Source organism: Schistocerca americana, chromosome 2, assembly GCF_021461395.2.
Source record: "Schistocerca americana isolate TAMUIC-IGC-003095 chromosome 2, iqSchAmer2.1, whole genome shotgun sequence".
Classification (NCBI taxonomy): domain Eukaryota; kingdom Metazoa; phylum Arthropoda; class Insecta; order Orthoptera; family Acrididae; genus Schistocerca; species Schistocerca americana.
In genome coordinates, this window is record NC_060120.1 from 1,037,839,035 (window position 1) to 1,037,860,098 (window position 21,064).

Consider the following 21,064-nt stretch of genomic DNA (forward strand, 5'->3'; position numbering starts at 1 on the left):
CTCCCGGCCTTTTCCAAGTATACTTCCTCCTCTTGTGATTCTTGAACAGGGTATTCGCTATTACTAGCTGAAACTTGTTACAGAACTCAAGTAGTCTTTCTCATCTTTCATTCCTTGTCCCATGCCCATATTCTCCTGTAACCTTTTCTTCTACTCCTTCCCCTACAACTGCATTCCAGTCGCCCATGACTATTAGATTTTCGTCCCCCTTTACATACTGCATTACCCTTTCAATATCCTCATACACTTTCTCTATCTATTCATCTTCAGCTTGCGACGTCGGCATGTATACCTGAACTATCGTTGTCGGTGTTGGTCTGCTGTCGATTCTGATTAGAATAACCCAGTCACTGAACTGTTCACAGGAACACACCCTCTGCCCTACCTTCCTATTCATAACGAATCCTCCACCTGTTATACCATTTTCTGCTGCTGTTGGTATGACCCGATACTCATCTGACCAGAAATCCTTGTCTTCCTTCCACTTCACTTCACTCACCCCTACTATATCTAGATTGAGCCTTTGCATTTTCCTTTTCAGATTTTCTGGTTTCCCTACCACGTTCAAACTTCTGACATTCCACGCCCCGACTCGTAGAACGGTATCCTTTCGTTGATTATTCAATCTTTTTCTCATGGTAACCTCCCCCTTGGCAGTCCCCTCCCGGAATCCGAATGGGGGACTATTCCGGAATCTTTTGCCAATGGAGAGATCATCATGACACTTCTTCAAATACAGGCCACATGTCCTGTGGATACACGTTACGTGTCTTTAATGCAGTGGTTTCCATTGCCTTCTGCATCCTCATGTCGTTGATCATAGCTGATTCTTCCGCCTATAGGGGCAATTTCCCACCCCTAGGACAAGAGAGTGCCCTGAACCTCTATCCGCTCCTCCGCCCTCTTTGACAAGGCCGTTGGCAGAATGAGGCTGGCTTCTTATGCTGGAAGTCTTCGGCCGCCAATGCTGATTATTTATCAAAATTTAGGCAGTGGCGGGGATCGAACCCGGGACCGAAGGAGTTTTGATTATGTTTCAAAGACGCTACCCCTAGACTACGGTAGGGAGGGTAGAACGCTCCAAATTTTTGGATGTACATATTAATGAAAACCTGAACTAAAACAAGCGGAGCTTCTCAAACAATTAAGTTCAGTTACTTTCGTTCTTCGTATCATTGCTAACGTATCAGCCTCCTAATATATCTTGCATTTCCCGCTCACACAAATAATTTTTCTGGGGTAAGTCGTCACTTACAAAGAAAATATCGATTCCACAAGGTGATCAGTACAAATAATATGTGATATTCACCCACGTACGTCATGTAGGCACCTGTACACGGAACTAGGCATTTTAACAGCGCCGTCGCAACCATATATTCGCTAAAGAAATTAGTCATAAATAATCCATCACAACTTCAGAAGAATAGTAATGTAAATGCCTAAACCACTAGAGGAAAAAATTACCTTGATTACCGATTGTTAGAGCTGTCAGTGGCACAGAGAGGGGTTCAACATGCAACAGTAAATTTTTTTTTAATCATTTGTCCACTAACATAAAATGTCTGATAGGTACTGAAACAAGTTTTAAATCTAATTTATAATTATTTCTCCTGGATAATTTCTTCTATTTCATTGACGACTTTCTTCTTGAAAACTGGTAGCCAGTAAAAAGAGTTATTTTTAAGTGTAGCTGCAAGAGTAGGAATGTGTTCATTAATGTTAACGTTAATCATGTTTACATAACCTGTAAAGTGACTCGTTCCACATCTTTGAGATAAAATAATCGGTCAAATGATCTATGGAACAAGTAACTAACTAGCACAGAAAACGAGATATACCTTGAAGACCTCATATACATATACGCAGGGTGTCCTGTCTATCTTGGCAGCTGCTAATTAACTCTTTGTCCAGGAGCGAAATACAAAACATATATTAAACCAAAGGTTTTTAGCTAGAAAAGAACAGCATTTCTTGTAACTTTGTTCGTTAGGAAGATATGAACAGCAGTACGTCTTTCTTGAATAACAACCTGTACTTTTTTATTCGGTAGTCCACTTCCAACCTTCTAGACCTGTTCAAAAACGCATCACAGTGTACCATTCACGTAAACATAACGTTATTCGAAACGTAACATAAAACTGCCTTTGACTCTCGTGTAAACTACCAGCAAAGCGCAGATACAGAAGATAACGTAACTTGCCCACATGCTGGGGTTGACAGTAAACAAACGGAAACATGGAACATGAACACCTATTCTGCTAGCTTACATTTTCCGTAGGGGATAAGTTTCACTTCTACCTTCTCTTCATAGTATCCACTACACTCACACAAACGTTCTACTGATGTCGGTTGACTGTGTGAATTACGTCTATTTCCCTTTTTTTCTTTTTTTTGTCAACTCTATCAAGTGGATAAGTAATGTTGCCCTAGGTATGTGCATCGTGTGGTACGTTATTTTGTCTCATGCTTTTAATACTATCATGTTTACGTGAATGGTATCCTGTTATGCGCTTCTGAACATGTCTTGAGCAGAGGAAATGGACTCCCAAATAAAAATATAGGATGCTACTTTTTTAAAAAAGAGATACTTTATTTTATTTTATTTTATATGTTATATTCCGTAGGACCAGATTGAGGAGCAAGTCTCCATGATCATAGAACGAACAGAAGAGTAATAACAGGTAAAATGAAACGTATATGAATGCTATGCAGACGACAAGTCATAAGTTTAAATAAATATAGCGAATAACTTAACACAGGAGTCAGGTTAATTTTTTAATTTTTCCTTGATTTCTTCGACAGAATAGAAGGAGTGAGCCATAAAGAAACTCTTCGATTTAGACTTTAAAGTGCTTGGATTACCGCTAAGATTTTTTAATTCTTGAGGCAGCTGATTGCAAATGGACGCAGCAGAATGCTGCCCGCTTTCTGCAGAAGAGCCATGAGAAGTGTTGCAAATACAGATTGGATTCTGCCTAGTATTAAATGAGTGAAAGCTGGTAACTGTTGGAATAAAGCTGATACTGTTAACAGCAAACGTAGTTATTGAAAACATGTATTGAGAGACCAATGTCAGAATTCCCAGACTACTGAAAAGAGATTTGCGAACTTACACCAAACATTGCTCGAACAGCGCTTTTCTCAGCCACAGAATGGCTTTTTTGAATCAGAGGAGTTGCCCCAGAAGCTAATACCTTACTACGTATCTGAAAGCCTATGAATTTGAACTGTTCAGTCTCACTAATCGTATGCCCATTCTGTGCAATCAAAATGCCAGATTTTGTTGAATTGTGAGTTAGAAACTGTAAAAGCTGAGTCTGGCTGTGATTTAGCATCAACAAACTTTCTACAAACCATGAACTTTTGTACAGAACTGCATTATTTGATACTGTATCTGTATTGCTCTGCTGTTCATGTCATGGTAACTAACAAAATTACAAGAAAGGCAGTCATGCTGGTTAATGTCTGCCTGGAAGCTAAACGTCATTTGCTTGATGCATTTCTATTTTGCTTCTGGACGGCAAAGACAAAGGGAAGTAATTATCTGGACAGCCACTTTTTATTTTCTCCTGCAGCCTAAACTACAATTGGACCATAGGGTTACATTACAATTCGTTTCCTGGATGTAGTCAGTTGTCCAGCAAACGAATATGTTACGTAATCCATTGACCTTCCTGTAGATGAGGGTGTAAGCCCTCGAAACGCGCCGAACAGAAACGCGCCGTGACAGAACAGATAAACGCTAATTTATCTTTTATCGCACAGACGTCATAGTTTTCAAACGACAGTACCCACCCTGTATACTAAACTTTCGAAATTTGTGCATGGTATTAGGATTCAGATCTAACCTACTGTCCAGTTATTATCTCTGGCCAGATGTAATGTGGTCTGTAGACCGCAGGTGGGATATTGAAAGTTAATCACAAGAATTCAGTCGCTGCTGCTAGCCAATGACTTGTTGACATGCTCGCCATTCATTTCCCAAAAGTTCACTTCAAGCTACATTTATTATAATTTATTGCCTTTTTTATTTTTGGCTAGACTTACATTGGACCAGAAACTATAAATAACAAAAAGTTTTGTAAAACATTCTCAGTTTTGAGATAAATTTGCATTCAGGGCTTTATTTCGGCCGGAACGACGTTCCGTCATCTTCCGATCAATGGAACAAGTTGGCACCGAAGATTTAAAAAAGTAGACGTACTAAACTGCAGAGTAAATATAGTTTTCGGCTGCAGCGGCAATAGTGATTGTGACAATGGTGATCAGTTCCGAAGTTGTGATCGGTTCATATCGCCTATTGTTTACTACTGCAACCTGAGCGATTTAGTAGCATAGCGGCGTCTTGAGTTATGTTTGTCAATGAGAAATCAATAACAGAAGGAATGTTTGAATATGAGACACTGTATTAATATGCTTTCACGAAATGTATGGGGACTGACGGTAGCACCTGTTCTTTGTATTAAATTTTGTGGGTTTATTGTTTTGATTATAAGAAACTGTTTTAAAAACCTGAATTTCTGAACAGTATTTTGTAAACAACGATTTCTCATCAGTTTCTATCATACGTTTTAAAAAATCGAAACTTGTGATTTTTATGACAAGGGCCAGGGAGGCAGGGGAGGGGGATAACTGATATGGTTGAGAAGCTACGTAATGGCGCGTGAAATGTTACAAATTAAGCGCTGTTTGCGGTTCATTTATATACATATGAGATTTTATTGTGAGAATAATTGTAATTTAGCCCCCAAATAGTAATAGGGAATAATAATAAAGGCAGACATTAAGAACAACAGGAATAGTACAAGATTTTAAACATGGCTGCAGCAGCAACTGTTAAAATTCTTCACAAAGGATGGCAGCCAAAAACAGTTGCAGGATAGAATTTTTTTATTAAAATTCTTGACCAAGGTTTCGGTACATATAAATATACCTTCATCAGAAGTAAAATTTCCTGAATAGAAAGACACATTCATTAGAAAAGCCATATCAACGAAAGTGAGAAACAGAAGCTTAAATAACGGTGAAATTGCTAAAGTAATACAGGCACACAATCTTTAGTACTTACTAAAATTACATCATGCACTGGAGAATAATAAAACAATTATGCCAAAAGACGCCGTCATGTTGTACAAATGGAGATGATATTTTAATTACTGACGACGCCTTTTGGCATAATTGTTTTATTATTCTCCAGTGCATGATGTAATTTTAGTAAGTACTAAAGATTGTGTGCCTGTATTACTTTAGCAATTTCACCGTTATTTAAGCTTCTGTTTCTCACTTTCGTTGATATGGCTTTTCTAATGAATGTGTCTTTCTATTCAGGAAATTTTACTTCTGATGAAGGTATATTTATATGTACCGAAACCTTGGTCAAGAATTTTAATAAAAAAATTCTATCCTGCAACTGTTTTTGGCTGCCATCCTTTATTCTGAAGACAGTAATAGTAACTAGTTTAGCATTTTTTAGGTCGCACTTATATCATCAGAAACTTAAGTGATAGTGACAGTATGTCGTTAATATTTCTGTCATCTGGAAATGTGTATGTTTCAAATTAACAGTCCTCCACCATAAAAATTGAGTGAGCACCTATGTTTGATGTTCAAAGCCACTATTTTCTCCAATGAATCACTTTAAAAAGTCCCAGGAGCCTGGAATACAAAATTTAGCAGGCTAAGCTCTAATTTCATAAAATTCACTTGTTGTTGTTGTTGTGGTCTTCAGGCCTGAGACTGGTTTGATGCTGCTCTCCATGCTACTCTATCCTGTGCAAGCTTCATGATCTCCCAGTACCTACTGCAACCTACATCCTTCTGAATCTGCTTAGTGTATTCATCTCTTGGCCTCCCTCTACGATTTTTACCCTCCACGCTGCCATCCAATACTAAATTGGTGATCCCTTGATGTCTCAGAACATTTCCTACCAACCGAGCCCTGCTTCTGGTCAAGTTGTGCCACAAACTTCTCCCCAATCTTATTCAATACTTCCTCATTAGTTATGTGATCACCCATTTAATCTTCAGCGTTCTTCTGTAGCACCACATTTCGAAAGCTTTTATTCTCTTCTTGTCTAAACTACTTATCGTCCATGTTTCACTTGGCTACACTCCATACAAATACTTTCAGAAACGACTTGGTGACACTTATATCTATACTCGATGTTAATAACTTTCTCTTCTTCAGAAATGCTTTCCTTGCCATTGCCAGTCTGCATTTTATATCCTCTCTACTTCGACCATCATCAGTTATTTTGCCCCCCCAAGCAGCAAAACTCCTTTACTACTTTAAGTGTTTCAGTTCCTAATCTAATTCCCTCATCATCACCCGACTTAATTCGACTACATTCCATTATCCTCGTTTTGCTTTTGTTGATGTTCATCTTATATCCTCCTTTCAAGACACTATCCATCCCGTTCAACTGCTCTTCCAAGTCCTTTGCTGTCTCTGATAGAATTACAATGTCATCCGCGAACCTCAAAGTTTTTGTGGTGTCACCGCCAGACACCACACTTGCTAGGTGGTAGCTTTAAATCGGCCACGGTCCATTAGTACATGTCGGACCCGCGTGTCGCCACTGTCAGTGATCGCAGACCGAGCGCCACCACACGGCAGGTCTCGAGAGACTTACTAGCACTCGCCCCAGTTGTACGGACCACTTAGCTAGCGATGCGCACTGACGAAGCCTCGTTTATTTGCAGAGAAGATAGTTAGAATAGCCTTCAGCTAAGTCAATGGCTACGACCTAGCAAGGCGCCATAGCAATTGATAGTTATCGTATGAAGCATGTCTCATCAAGAACGATGTATACAAATGATGGATTAAAGTTAAGTATTCCAGAAGCTACGTACTTTTCTTTATAGCATTCATTACGTATCCTGTTTCAGACCTCACGCCATCCTGCGTGAGCTTATAGCGTGCATTTCGGTCTCCTCAAACCACACTGTGTCGGCACTTCTGTCGACACATCAGTTTTTATTTCTTCTCCATGGAATTTAATACCTACTCCGAATTTTTCTTTTGTTTCCTTCACTGCTTACTCAATATAGAGATTGATGTACCGAATCACAGAGCGTAGAAGAGAGTGCAAGTGGACTGATAAACTCACCAACTTTGCATTGTAACAACCGTACGATTTGGAACCATACTGAAACTAAAAAAACTAAACTCCGTCCGAACAGGCCTCGGAAGACCAAAAGGCACCGACCAACCGCTGTGTCATTTCTCAGCCGAGGCGTCTCTGGTGTGGAAGTGGAGGGGCATGTGGTCAGCATTCCGCTCTCCCGGCCGTTGTCTGTTTCCACAACCGGAGCCGCTACTTGTCAATGAAGTAGCTCCTCGATGTGCCTCATAAGTGCATCCCAGTTGCCAACAGCACTCGGCAGCCCGAGCGGTCACCCATCCAAGTGCCAGCCGAGCTCGACAGCTCTTAACTTCTGACGGAAACCGGCGTTAACACTGCGGCAAGGCTGTTGGCTTCCAGTCATACTACAGGGTCAATAAAAGTCTTCTGGATAAGTGACCGCATTGTCATGGTGTAAAATTCTCCGCCGTTTCGGCCACTGTAGCAAATGGCCTTCCTATGTATGTTTTAGGAAAAATTACCAATGCGGTCACATACCCAGAAGAATTTCATCGAGTGTGACAACGAAACGTTGTTGAGCACAATCAAGACTCACAATGTGAGCCATATATTACACGAGAGGCTATGCTGATTCTCCTAGAGGAGCTACTTTCCCTGCGAAAACGCCTTGCTGTTCGAGAATACGGTCTAGCATGCCACAACAGACGAATATAAAGCACACAGGTCTGCAGCTGTGTTTACTCTGTTTTTAATTTTTATTTATTTATTTACTTTATGACCAGGAGTGACTTGTGGATCATCCATTCTTGCTGCAGTTGCTGTATGCCCGATAAATGTGAACCATTTGACACTAAACTGTGATAAAAGTCCTGGGATACCGCCTGATATTGTTTCGTACCTCCTTTTTTCCCGGTGTAGGGCAGCAACTCGATGTGGCATGGACTCAATAAGTCGCTGGAAGTACACTGCAAAACTACTGGGCAATTTTGTTTCTACATCCGTCGATAATTGCAGAAGAGTTGCCGGAGCAGGTTCGTCTGCACGAACTGACCTCTCGGATATGTACCACAAATGTTCTATGGGTTCTTCTCGGGCGACCTGGGTGGAGAAATCATTCGCTCGAATTGCCCAGAATGTCCTTCAAACCAATCGCGAACTATTACCGCCAGGTGATCTGACACATTGCCACACATAAGAATCCCATCCTTGTTTGGGAACAAGTAGCCAAACGTAACCATTTCCCGTCAATGATCGATTCAGTTCGACCTTGCAAACACATCCCACACCATTATGGAGGCACAACTAGCTTGTACATTGCCTTGTTGACAGTTTGGGTTTACGGCTTCGTGGGACTGGGCTACTCTCTAACCCTACCTTCAGCTCTTATCAATTGAAATCAGGACTAATCTGACCACGCCTCGGTTTTCCGTCGTCTAGGGTCCAATCGATATGATCACGAAGACAGGAGAGGCGCTGCAGGCGATGTGCTGTTAGCAAACTCACTCGCGTCCATCGTCTCCCGCCATAGTCCATTAACGCCAGATTTCGACGCACTGCCAAAAATGGTTCAAATGGCTCTGAGCACTATGAGACTTAACTTCTGAAGTCATCAGTCCCCTAGAACTTAGAACTACTTAAACCTAACTAACCTAAGGACATCACACACATCCATGCCCGAGGCAGGATTCGAACCTGCGACCGTAGCGGCCGCGCGGTTCCAGACTGTAGCACCTAGAACCGCCGGCCGGCGCCGCACTGTCCTAATGGATCCGATCTTCGTACGTCCCACACTGATTTTTACGGTTATTTCACGCAGTATTACGTGTCTGTTAGCACTGACAACTCCACGCGAACGCCGCTGCTCTCGGTTATTAAGAGAAGGCCGTCGGCCAGTGTTGTCCTTGGTGAGAGGTAGTACTTGAAGTATGGTGTTCTCGGTACACTCTTGACACTGTGAACTCGAAACACTGGATTTCCTGACGATTTCCGAAATAGAATGTCCATGCGTCTAGCTCCAACTACCATTATGCGTTGATTCTTGTCTTGCGGCCATAATACAATCGGAAACTTTTTCGCAGGAATCGCCTGAGCACCAGTGAAAGCTCCGCCAATGCACCGCCCTTTTGTACCCTGTGCATGCGATACTGCCACCATATGTAAAATATGTGCATATCATTAGCACATGACATTCGTCACCTCAGTGTACTTCCGCCCCTGTTACGTTGTAAAGAGTTTCCTACGGTGAACCGAAGCCTTTTCTTTTAACGCAGAGATAATGTAGTGCCCGAAAAACATTCACGTGAGCAGCAAGAAGAAAGCTCGTACAGAAAGGAAACTCGAGATCACGCCCGTGGGTACTAATTTTGGAGGGCGGCGCACGGGTAACTGACGAAGCGCTTCCGCTGCCCTGGCGACCTGCACCTCTCTTCCATCAGCGGAGATCACTCCGTGTCCGACCTTGTCTTACAGCCCAAGGACGCGTGGCTAACGCCCCCGAACCGTTACCTCACGACGCGCCGGCAAGTAGGAAAAAAAGTGAAATTAATGATCCTGGGTCCAGCAGCTAGCGGTTCCTCGAACTGATACGCGTGGTAGGCTCAACGAAACGACGGTAGCTCGTCCTCCCCCCTCTTTACCCCACAAATAATCGTCTCTGAATAAAGTCCGAGGGTGGGTATATAGTCAAAAAATATATTAACAGAATCTTCCGTCGGTTCTTGGTAGAACAACAAGTAATATTGTAGAACAAAAGCAAACTGGTGCTTTTCATTTATTATCAAAAAATATATTTCATGCAGATGAAACCCCACATTTCTTAAGGATTTCAAAACAATAATATTTCAGAACGCTGTGCGCTGCTGCTAAATAATACTTTGTTTACTGCCGATTATGACCTGATCCTATTCTGGTGTCATAAGATTATTTGCAACACACCATATGTGATTGAATTTTTCTGGTATGATAATTTTGTATTTCTTTTTCTTTAATTTTTTTTTAAATTTGTGGTAAGTTCCTATGGGACCAAACAGCTGAGGTCATCGGTCCCTAGGCTTATACACTACGTAATATAACTTACACTAATGACAACACGAACACCCGTGCCCGAGAGAGGACTCGAACCTCTGACGGGGGCAGCCGCACCCCAGACCGCACGCCTACCCCGCCCGACTAATATTTTGTGTTTTATCAGAAATATATAAATTTGTATGTATGTAAATGTTGTATAGTTTCTGTTGTATTGTTGCTCTACCCAGAGAGATTAATATTTACGTAAATTCAGAGGGAGGGATAGTTGAAGGAAGGTGGAAGAGGGAAGACACAGTAATGACGACAATTCTGGACATTTAAAGTATGAGAGAGGGGAAATCTACCGACTCAAGAACTTAACATTTAATGGAAAGGGTGTATAAAGATGGAGTGTAGAACGTGCGTTTCCAAGTGATCAAAGTTGTTGAGATTTTGCAAGAGATTTTTCTGCATAGAGCAGCCGGTGGGTCGGCTAAAGATCACCGAAGAGTGAGCCTTTTTCTAAATTGCGGTGAGGAATGGTTGATTACTTAATGACACTTTCGTGTGGACGTAGCACATCTAATTGCTTTCAGCGTATCCTGAATCAGAATACCAGTGAAACGAAATGGCTTCAGTAGCTGCCGTCTTCTGCTTCCTAATAACAACAATTAATGGTGCAGAACAATTAGTAAACATCTGTGTTGCTGATAATTTACCAGAATACCTGTCCGCATCTCGTCGTCGTGCGGTAGCGTTCTCGCTTCCCACGCCCGGGTTCGATGCCCGGCGGGGTCAGGGATTTTTTTCTGCCTCGTGATCACTGGGTGTTATGTGCTGTCCTTAGGTTAGTTAGGTTTAAGTAGTTCTAAGTTCTAGGGGACTGATGACCATAGATAAGTCCCATAGTGCTCAGAGCCATTTTGAACCAGAATACCTCCAGATTTTTACTGACGGCTCCAAAACCCTATATAATGATAGAGAGAGCTGCACTTTCCCATGCCCAAGTAGAAATTACAAGGAATTGATATCGCTTCCCAGTGAAACTTGTAGTTTTTCGGCAGAAGCTGTGGCTGTACTCGTAGCTTTAAATTACTCGCAGACCCTCACAGCAAAGAGCTTTTTGATTTTAACGGACTTCAGAAGCTTCCTCCAAGACCTGCAGACACCTGCCATTCTCAAGAAATCCAACCAACTAGTAATAAACATCATAAAAGCTACCAAAGAAAATGAATATCTGAAAGAAGATAAAATTTATGTGGATAAAAGCACACGCCAACACTAAATATAATGAAATGATCGATGACTTAGCGAAAACCGTTCCCTAACACGATACTTTTATAAATATCTTATTCTCGTCGTCATCACATACGAAGAATATGTAAAGGAACAAGGCAACAATGGAATGGCGAATCCATGCCTCGTTGCGTATTAAAAGGAAATATTATGGCCAAACACTGCCGAACACTCCTTCAAAATAATGATTTTACACATTTAAGGCAAACAAAAAATTTATAAACTCCATAATCCGTAAGAGATTTAATCGTGTATCTTTCGCTACCCATCTCCACCGATTACAGGGTCGAGACAACCCTTATTGTGAATGTGATGGACTAACATGATGGGATATCAATAAGATATTTTTCTAATGTAAAATTGCATGAAAACCAGAAAAACGAATTTACTGAGCAGTTAATCAGATTCCATCAACCATTATCAGCTTCTATACCAACTCATCTGAATCAAAATAATATGCACTATGTGATCAAAAGTATTCTGACACCAGCAAAAACTAACGTTTTTGATACTAGGAACACTGTGCTGCCACCTGCCGCCGGGTACTCCATATCAGCGACCTCAAGAGTATTTAGACAGTGTGAGAGAGCAGAATTGGGCCCTCCGCGAAATTCACGGACTCCGAACGACGTCAGGCGATTGGGTGTCACTTGTGTCATAAGTCTGTACGCGATATTTCCACACTCCTAACATCCCTAGGTCCACTGATTCCGATGTGATAGTGATGTGGAAACGTGAAGGGACACGTACCACAGCACAAAATCGTACAGACAGACCTCGTCTGTTGACTGACAGTTGAAAGGGTCGTAATGTGTAATAGGCAGACATCTATCCAGAACATCATACAGGAATTCCAAATTGCATCAGGATCCACTGCAAGTACTATGACAGTTAGGCGGGAGGTGAAAAAACTTGGATTTCATGGTCCAGCGGCTGCTCATAAGCCACACATCACTCCGATACATGGCAAACGACACCTCGCTTGGTATAAGGAGTGTAAACATTGGACGACTGAACAATGGAAGAACGTTGTGTGGAGTGACGAATCACGGTACACAATGTGGCGATCCGATGGCAGGGTGTGGTTATGGCGAATGCCCGGTGAACGTCATCTGCCAGCGTGTTTAGTGCCAACAGTAAAATTCGGAGGCGGTAGTTTTATGGTGTGGTTGTGTTTTTCATGGAGGGGCTTGTTGTTTTGCGTGGCATTATCACAGCACAGTCCTACATTGATGTTTTAAGCACATTCTTGCCTCCCACTGTTGAAGAGCAATTCGGCGATGGCGATTGCATCTTTCAACACGATCGAGCACCTGTTCATAATGCAATGTCTGTGGCGGAGTGGTTACACGACAGTAACATCCCTGTAATGGACTGACCTGAATCCTATAGACACCCTAGGGATGTTTGGGAACTCCGACTTCGTGCCAGGTCTCAGCAACCGACACCGATACCTCTCCTCAGTGAAGCACTCCGCGAAGAATGGGCTGCCATTCCCCAAGAAACATTCTAGCAACCGATTGAACGTATGCCTGCGAGAGTGGAAGCTGTCATCAAGGCTAACGGTAGGCCAACACCATACTGAATTCCAGCATTACCGATGGAGGGCGCCACGAACTTTTAAGTCATTTTCAGCCAGGTGTCCGAATACTTTTGATCACATAGTGTACTAACTCTAAAACTAATTATTAAATTTCCACGTAAATATAACCTTACTTTGTAAAACCCCAAAAAACTGGAAGTGGCTGTATTGCCTTCAGGCCAAAAGCCAAAATAAATACAAGGGATCACGCCCCTACGGCAATACATCGGGCTTTGCAATCAAATATGACTGAAAATTGGCAGTTGAGAGTAAACTGAAAATGTTAGTTCCACCTGAATACACTGCTCCGAGTTTATTGGTACTTTTCAGAAAAGTTGTTTGATGTAAGCAAATTAATTGTAGAAGTGCGTCAGTAGCTATTTTAGTGCACGTTCGCTACAGACGTGCTGAAGGAAGGTCGAGACGGGGCACTTGCCTCCCCCCCCCCTTCTTCTCCTCTCCCCTGTACCCTGAAATAAATAGTTTTTATTCACTACAGACTTCTCATACACTTCGAGAAATGATTTCCCGTGACTCCTCTAAACGTCTGTTTTGCCAATTATAGCATTACACGACTGATCGCATTTATTGCGGCATGACACGTCAGGAAACTGACTAAATCATTTATGTTGAAAATGACAATTTTACAGTCCTTGCCTCCTCTCCCCCGCCGGCCGGTCTGGAACCGCGTGACCGCTACGGTCGAAGGTTCGAATCCTGCCTCGGGCATGGATGTGTGTGATGTCCTTAGGTTAGTTAGGTTTAAGTAGTTCGAAGTTCTAGGGGACTGATGACCTCAGAAGTTAAGTCCCATAGTGCTCAGAGCCATTTGAACCATTCCTCTCCCCCTCTCTGCTCCTCGAGAATATCTTCGGACATTCGTGGTCTTCGTAGAAGGCGCCACACCATACCTCAGCAAAACCAGCGACGACAGAGATTGCTGTATCACTCGCCGTCTTATGCGTTACCAGATGAGGGGGGGGGGGGGGGGGGGTTGGTCTCATCGAAAAACTTTACGGCAAAAGCGAGCAAAGTAAACCATATCATTCGCCCTAACAAGAACCAACAAACTTCTCTTTTGTAGCAAAAATGAAATTCTTTATTTAGGAGAAAACTCGCAGGCGAACTCCTTTAATTAGAAGAAAACTCGCAGGCGAAATTACCTGGTCAGTCTGTAAAATAGTTGGTTGTGACACCAGTAGATTGTAATTGACTAATGCAATCTAGCAGTACGTAATATTATATGAGTCGTTAACAACAATAACTTGATTAAGTAATACAAACTAGCTGTACGTAATATTATATGAGTCGTTAACAATATTAACTTGATTGAGAGTATGCAAAATCACTAACTGGTCATCAAACATCGTACTGCTCCAACAGTGGCTGCTGGCGGTGCGTAAGATGCTTTCTAAGCAGTAGTAAACCAATCACGGGCGGGCAACATTACGATTCCAACAGGAACTGATACACTGTGATAGCTGAACAGATATCGTCGTCCATTATGTGTATTCAATGCAAATCTGTCACCGATATTCAGTAACGGCAGAACATTGATAAGAAAGTAAAGGAAAAGAATAAGCGACAGAGCTAAACGTTGTTACCGTGTGGTAAAGTAAACCAAAAGCCCTTCTTAGTATTTACCATTTGGTAGGCAAACACATTTTTGAGATATACGTGGGCGCGCTGAAAACTAATACCTCAGAATTTCTTAATGTGAATATTCCTAAATCCTTATAAATAAAACAAACTTTATTTACATTATGTTTATTCACTTCTCAGCATAGTCATCCCGGCAACGAACACATTTTCCCCGAGAGACCAGTTTCTCGATATTGTCAATGTAGAATGTTTGACTTCTTGACAGAGCCCCAACCTCACCTCCGCCTGCAGCGCTTCATCACTATTAAAGTAAAGGCCCTGAAGGTGTTCTTTAAGTTTTGGAAACAGATGAAAACTGGACGGCGCCACGTTGGGACCGTATGGTGGATGATCGATGGCAGTGAATCCAAGGCGTCGGATTGATGCAGATGCCGCAGCGTTCGTGTGTGGTGTGTCATTGTCATGTTTAAGGAGAAGGTGCTCCATGTGTGGATGAACTTATAGTATTCTAAACTCGATTGCTGGACGCTGTTTCTCACGGTACGACAAAGTTACGGTACGCACCACTACAATTCGGAGCCCTCTAGCTTTAGAGGGCTTTAGATATATAGACATGAAGCATAAAGATGTAGAATGTTAATGACATTTGTTTTATTTAAAAAGGTTTATGAGATTTTATATAAAAAACCGGAGGCATTACTTTTCAGTATGCCCTCGTATTAACGACCTCGCAGACAATGTTAATAGTAGCCTCAGATATGTTGCAGATGACAGCTTCATCTGCAAACAACATAAGGCGGCTGCTCAAATTGTCTCTTAAATCGTTTATATAGATTAGGAACAGCAGAGGGCCTACACCACCACCTTGAGGAACGCCAAAAATCACTTCTGTTTTACTCGATGACTTCCGCTAATTACTACGAACTATGACCTTTCTGAGAGAAAATCACGACTCCAGTCACATAACTGAGACGATATTCCATAAGCAAGCAATTTCACTGCAATCCGCTTGTGTGGCAGAATGTCAAAAGCTTTCTGAAAATTTAGAAATACTGTATCAATATGAAATCCCTTATCAATAGCACTCAACACTTCGTGTGAGTAATGAACTACTTGTGTTTCACAAGACCGATATTTTCTAAAGCCGTGTTAGCTGTGTGCCAACAAATAGTTCTCTTCGAGGTAATTCACGATGTTCGAAGACAATATATGTACCAAAATCCTGCTGCGTATCGACTTTAATGATACAGGGCTGTAATTTAGTGGATTACTCCTACTGCCTCTCTTGAACATTGGTGTGAACTGTGCAACTTTCCAGTCTTTGGGTACGGATCTTTCGTCGAGCGAGCGGTTGTATATGATTGTTATGTATGGAGGTATTGCGTCAGAATACTCTGAAAGGAACATAATTGGTACACAGTCTGGACTGGAAGACTTGCTTTTATTAGGTGATTTAAGTTGCTTCGTTTCTCCGTGGATATCTACTTCTAAGTTACTCATGTTGGCAGCTTTTCTTGATCAAATTCTAGAATATTTACTTCGTCTTCTTTGGTGAAATTTAAGAAATTTTGAAGAGTGGTAGAACAGATACACCATTTTTATTCAGTTTTAATCATTAAAAGGTGGAGTGTTTCGCTTGTAAGTCTACGTAGCGTCGTCAGGCCAAACAAGAAGCTGCTGAGGCAAAATAAGCAGCGAGCAGAATACGAGATTACTGAATTTCCTACCAGCTTAGTGGTTGCGTACAGGACTGTATCAACGTCGTTCATAACACCTAACTACGACGGCACTTTGGACAGTAAGTCACAAATTGTTGTGGCAGGCCAAGTACCTTCAACTGAATGCTGCACTCCATATCAAAGCGGCACAGATACATGACACTATTTTTCAGCGCAGTTGTCAAGTGTCTGTAAACAGTGATCGGAACGTTCTGCCAATCGCACAATGCTACGACGCGTTGTACCAGGAAGTGCAATAGCACGGTGGGCGTGCAACAAGAGGACAGGAGACGGTGAAGCAGCGACCAGTTTGCTGTGGACGCCTTGACGAGCGTGAAATGAGGTCCGTGGCGCTGGCTGGGTTCTGAACGAAGCTATCGTGGGCTCACTACCTACCGCAGCCCCCCATTCTCTTTTGTTTCAACCCGATCTAGTTCTGCAAGCACCCACTAAGTATAAGTGCGTACGCGTGAAAGTGCAGCTGTTCATGGAGGTCCAGTGTGGGCCGTAATTATTGCATGGCATCGAAACTTGGTAGATATGCTAATGAGCTAACGCGGAACCGATTTACGCTGCAAAAATTAGTTCCAGTTTTGGCCGCCAGGTGCAAATGGGGCACTGTATAGCATCTCGTTGTCGTCTCCGGTCCTCATACTGAAGAAATTGTGTAAGCGACGGTTAATAATGAAATCAACAATATGCTTTTGTCACTTGTTTTACCTTTTCTGCCCATGTCCCGTTCCTAATCCATTACATATGGAAACATTTCTATACGTTTTCTTGCAGCCACAGAGCCAGATTTGCACCTGGTGGCCAAAACCGGAACTAATTTTTTCCAGCATTAATCGGTTCATCATTAACGTCAAGTTCCCTTGCCATACGATTATTACATCCCACATTGGACCTCTGTGAGTAGCTCCACTGTAATTAAAACCGCTCAGTATAAACACAGCCATTGCTAATTAGGTAGCATAAACTCGACGGGTTGCCAATTTTACTTACTTTATTCACGATTGTAAAACATACTTAGATGCTGTTCCAGCAAGATTCGCTTTACAGTCTTCTCTGAAAAGCAAAGAGCCAAGTCTTCAGGTTCTTTTACAAGGTCTCATCTTATAGTAATGTATAGCCGCAACTTTGTTGCCGTCAACATTGATGCAATGTGGTTACAATTCAGCAGTATTGCGGTCTAGGACAGTAATCTTGATGGTGGAGCAGGCTGTTGCAAGAATTGCCGATGTATGGCCGAAGTGTTGCCAGTGTTGTGTCCCAAGGGTGGAGACCTATGCCTTAAAACGCTTCGCTCTCGTAGTCAACCCTGATTCTTCTTTGTATCGTCAGCGGTGCTGCCTTGCCTAGGAAACTGTCCTTTTTTTATTACAGGCTTCGTATATGTTACTTTCACAAACCTGGTCGTAGATTCATTTCATTTATGAATGTCGTTGTTCTCTTATTGTACTGGCGAATCAAAATAATAAAAAAGGCATATTTGGCCGTATGCGAGTAGGCCGGTTCTATACAAACTCAGTTATGTATACAGGCAGCACATCCATTCCGGCAATCCAGGATCTCCACGATTTTTGTCTATTTTCGACATTGATACTGGCAAGATATCGGTTCCAAGGAATCCAAGACTTTGTAGAATGTTTTAATTTCAGGTCTGAAATCGGATAACAATGACAAAAATGTGTTTTTCATATGACATTATCACAAATTAACAGTTTCCTATTTCTTTCCTTGACTTGTACTGTGAAACCTTTCTTCTTACTAAATTCCATCATTCTACGCCAACGTTACGTTGTAATGAGCGAGTTTGCGAGTGTCAAAATATGCGACAAACGGCCGAATCTTTCGACTGCGTTGACGGAGAAGCTAACGTTTCTAATACCGTCAAGGAACCGTGTACCGTAGTACGTGAGATGAACTTCAACTTGATGATGCACCACCTGTTCCTGAGAAAAAGGGGTCTTAAATGACAGATAGATGGACAGACAGTGTGACAAAAAAATAAAAAATAAAAAACACGTGAAATATAATCACAAATTGACAACTTTTGGATTTTTTTCTTTGGTTGTAGTGTGAAACCTTCCTTATTACCAAATTTCGTGATTATAGGTCAATGGGAGGGACCTTGTAGATTTTGATCAGCGAGTTTGCTAGTCTCAAAATTTGTGACATATGTGGCCATATCTTTTGACTGCATTGCTTAGAAGCCTCACATTTTTCATTCCCGGGGGACCGTAGGCATCAGTATGTGATAGAAATTTCAACAGTATTTCAAACTCATCTACATGAATTCCAAAGTCGTACTAGCAAAACATTGCAAACTTCTGGAACCACTAAGAACCATGTCGGTGAGAAGTCCGCTTTGGAAGTAGCCCTGCCGGTATACCAAACTTCTGTATGAAGCCAAACAACTTTTACGATACATTCAAATTCGCCTTCCGACATGCTGGTGTAATTCGGGATTTTTTTTTTAACGGTGAAGAAGTTTCACTGTTCTGCACTCCTTACTTTTGACTTCTGAACTGGCAGAAATTGGAAGATTTCAGGCAATGGTTTGTGTATCACCAATGCCATATAATAATAATAATGATGATGATAATTAGACTGTGTGAGTCCTATAGTAATGTAGTACCCATTACAATAATTGTTGTATTGTACTAATTGTACTGTCAATTAGTTTGTTTATCTGTTGCAAAGTGAATACTTGCAGTTTCTCTTCCATTGCGGGAAGTATCTGCAACTCAGAAAAGGCATTTTAACGAGATGTTTAAGCATATGTGACGCATAAGTCTCACTTTTACTGTCCTAGATTCATATATATTACAAAGTGTCTGTATCGGGTGGACTACATGATGCAGATGATGATGATGATTATTTTGGTTTGTGGGGTGCTCAACACCGTGACGAAGATGATGTTCGCATATATGTTTCACACGCTGTAACCACCACACTCTGTGACGTGTAATGTTTGTCTTTTAAAAAAATGTGATTATTGGTAGCTTAATTTATAACTAATTGGTAACTTCATTTAGTTTGGCGACAGAAACACAACTGAACTCCTTTCATTTTACCCGTCAGGAGTAATTATCCCCAAGTTCGGAACAACTCCTCTAGCAGCTAAACAGTATTTGCTTGATGCATTTTTTAGTTTTCTTCTGGGCAAGAAGTTATTTGCTCTGGTCAAGGTAAACAGGATACACTGTAAACTTACAAAGCAGAGCGTTAATAAAAGAGGCAGCAGTTATGCTGAAATGGTAAGCGTGCTGACAACATATTAGAAAGAAGATCTGTATGAAACCAACCCAGTGCTGATGTCCGCAACCGCAAGATTACAAAGAATTTCACTTTCATTTTCCTTATAAGCCGAAGTGACATGTGATTTTATGCCATCACACGTAAGCTGCAGAAGAAATATTGTTGGCCTAAGTTCACGGACAGATTAATATACAGGGCAAGTAGTGTAAAGCGTGGCATTGACACTATGCCTTGCAGTTACTTCTATAGTGTCCACGAAAAAAGTGAGAAAGTAAAATGAAGTTTTCTATTCGTATATAAACCGGACTGTCGCATAGACTAAACCCTTCTTTTTATGAAACATCAGTCTAAAGGTGTCTCGTCACGTCCTGGATAACTGCCGCCTCGGAACATAGTCGCTACACGAGCGAATATTCAGAGGGTATTCGAATCTCGGACATAATGACATCCGAGACCTCTCACCACATAATGGAGGATGGTCATCATTCCTGCCTGAAAACAAATTAAAATCCAATTTCTTTGCTGGTGAAGCCCTGAAGAGTAAATACAGAATTGCACAATATGCCAGGCCCTCGGGCCGCCACCATTACCTTTTGTTGAGAACAGTGTCTCGCTTCGCCTAAGGCTGGTCAAAGTACAGGGTGATTCAAAAAGAATACCATAACTTTAAAAATGTGTATTTAATGAAAGAAACATAATATAACCTTCTGTTATACATCATTACAAAGAGTATTTAAAAAGGTTTTTTTTCACTCAAAAACAAGTTCAGAGATGTTCAATATGGCCCCCTCCAGACACTCGAGCACTATCAACCCGATACTCCAACTCGTTCCACACTCTCTGTAGCATATCAGGCGTAACAGTTTGGATAGCTGCTGTTATTTCTCGTTTCAAATCATCAATGGTGGCTGGGAGAGGTGGCCGAAACACCATATCCTTAACATACCCCCATAAGAAAAAATCGCAGGGGGTAAGATCAGGTCTTCTTGGAGGCCAGTGATGAAGTGGCTGCAAACAAATGCTTGCTGGATGCGTGCTACATTTTCATCACTCGTTCTCGGCCGTCCAGAACTTTTCCCTTTGCACAAACACCCATCCTCTGTAAACTGTTTATACCAACATTTAATACACCACCTATCAGGAGGTTTAACACCATACTTCGTTCGAAATGCACGCTGAACAACTGTCGTCGATTCACTTCTGCCGTACTCAATAACACAAAAAGCTTTCTGTTGAGCGGTCGCCATCTTAGCATCAACTGACGCTGACGCCTAGTCAACAGCGCCTCAAGCGAACAAATGTACAACTAAATGAAACTTTATAGCTCCCTTAATTCGCCGACAGATAGTGCTTAGCTCTGCCTTTTGTCGTTGCAGAGTTTTAAATTCCTAAAGTTGTGGTATTCTTTTTGAATCACCCTGTATTTGCAGCCGGTAGCCAGTCAGTTGTCGGAGGAGCGCGTACCAAACTTTGTGATGTCATTCCAGATCCAGTTGTCAAAAGACACTGTTCTC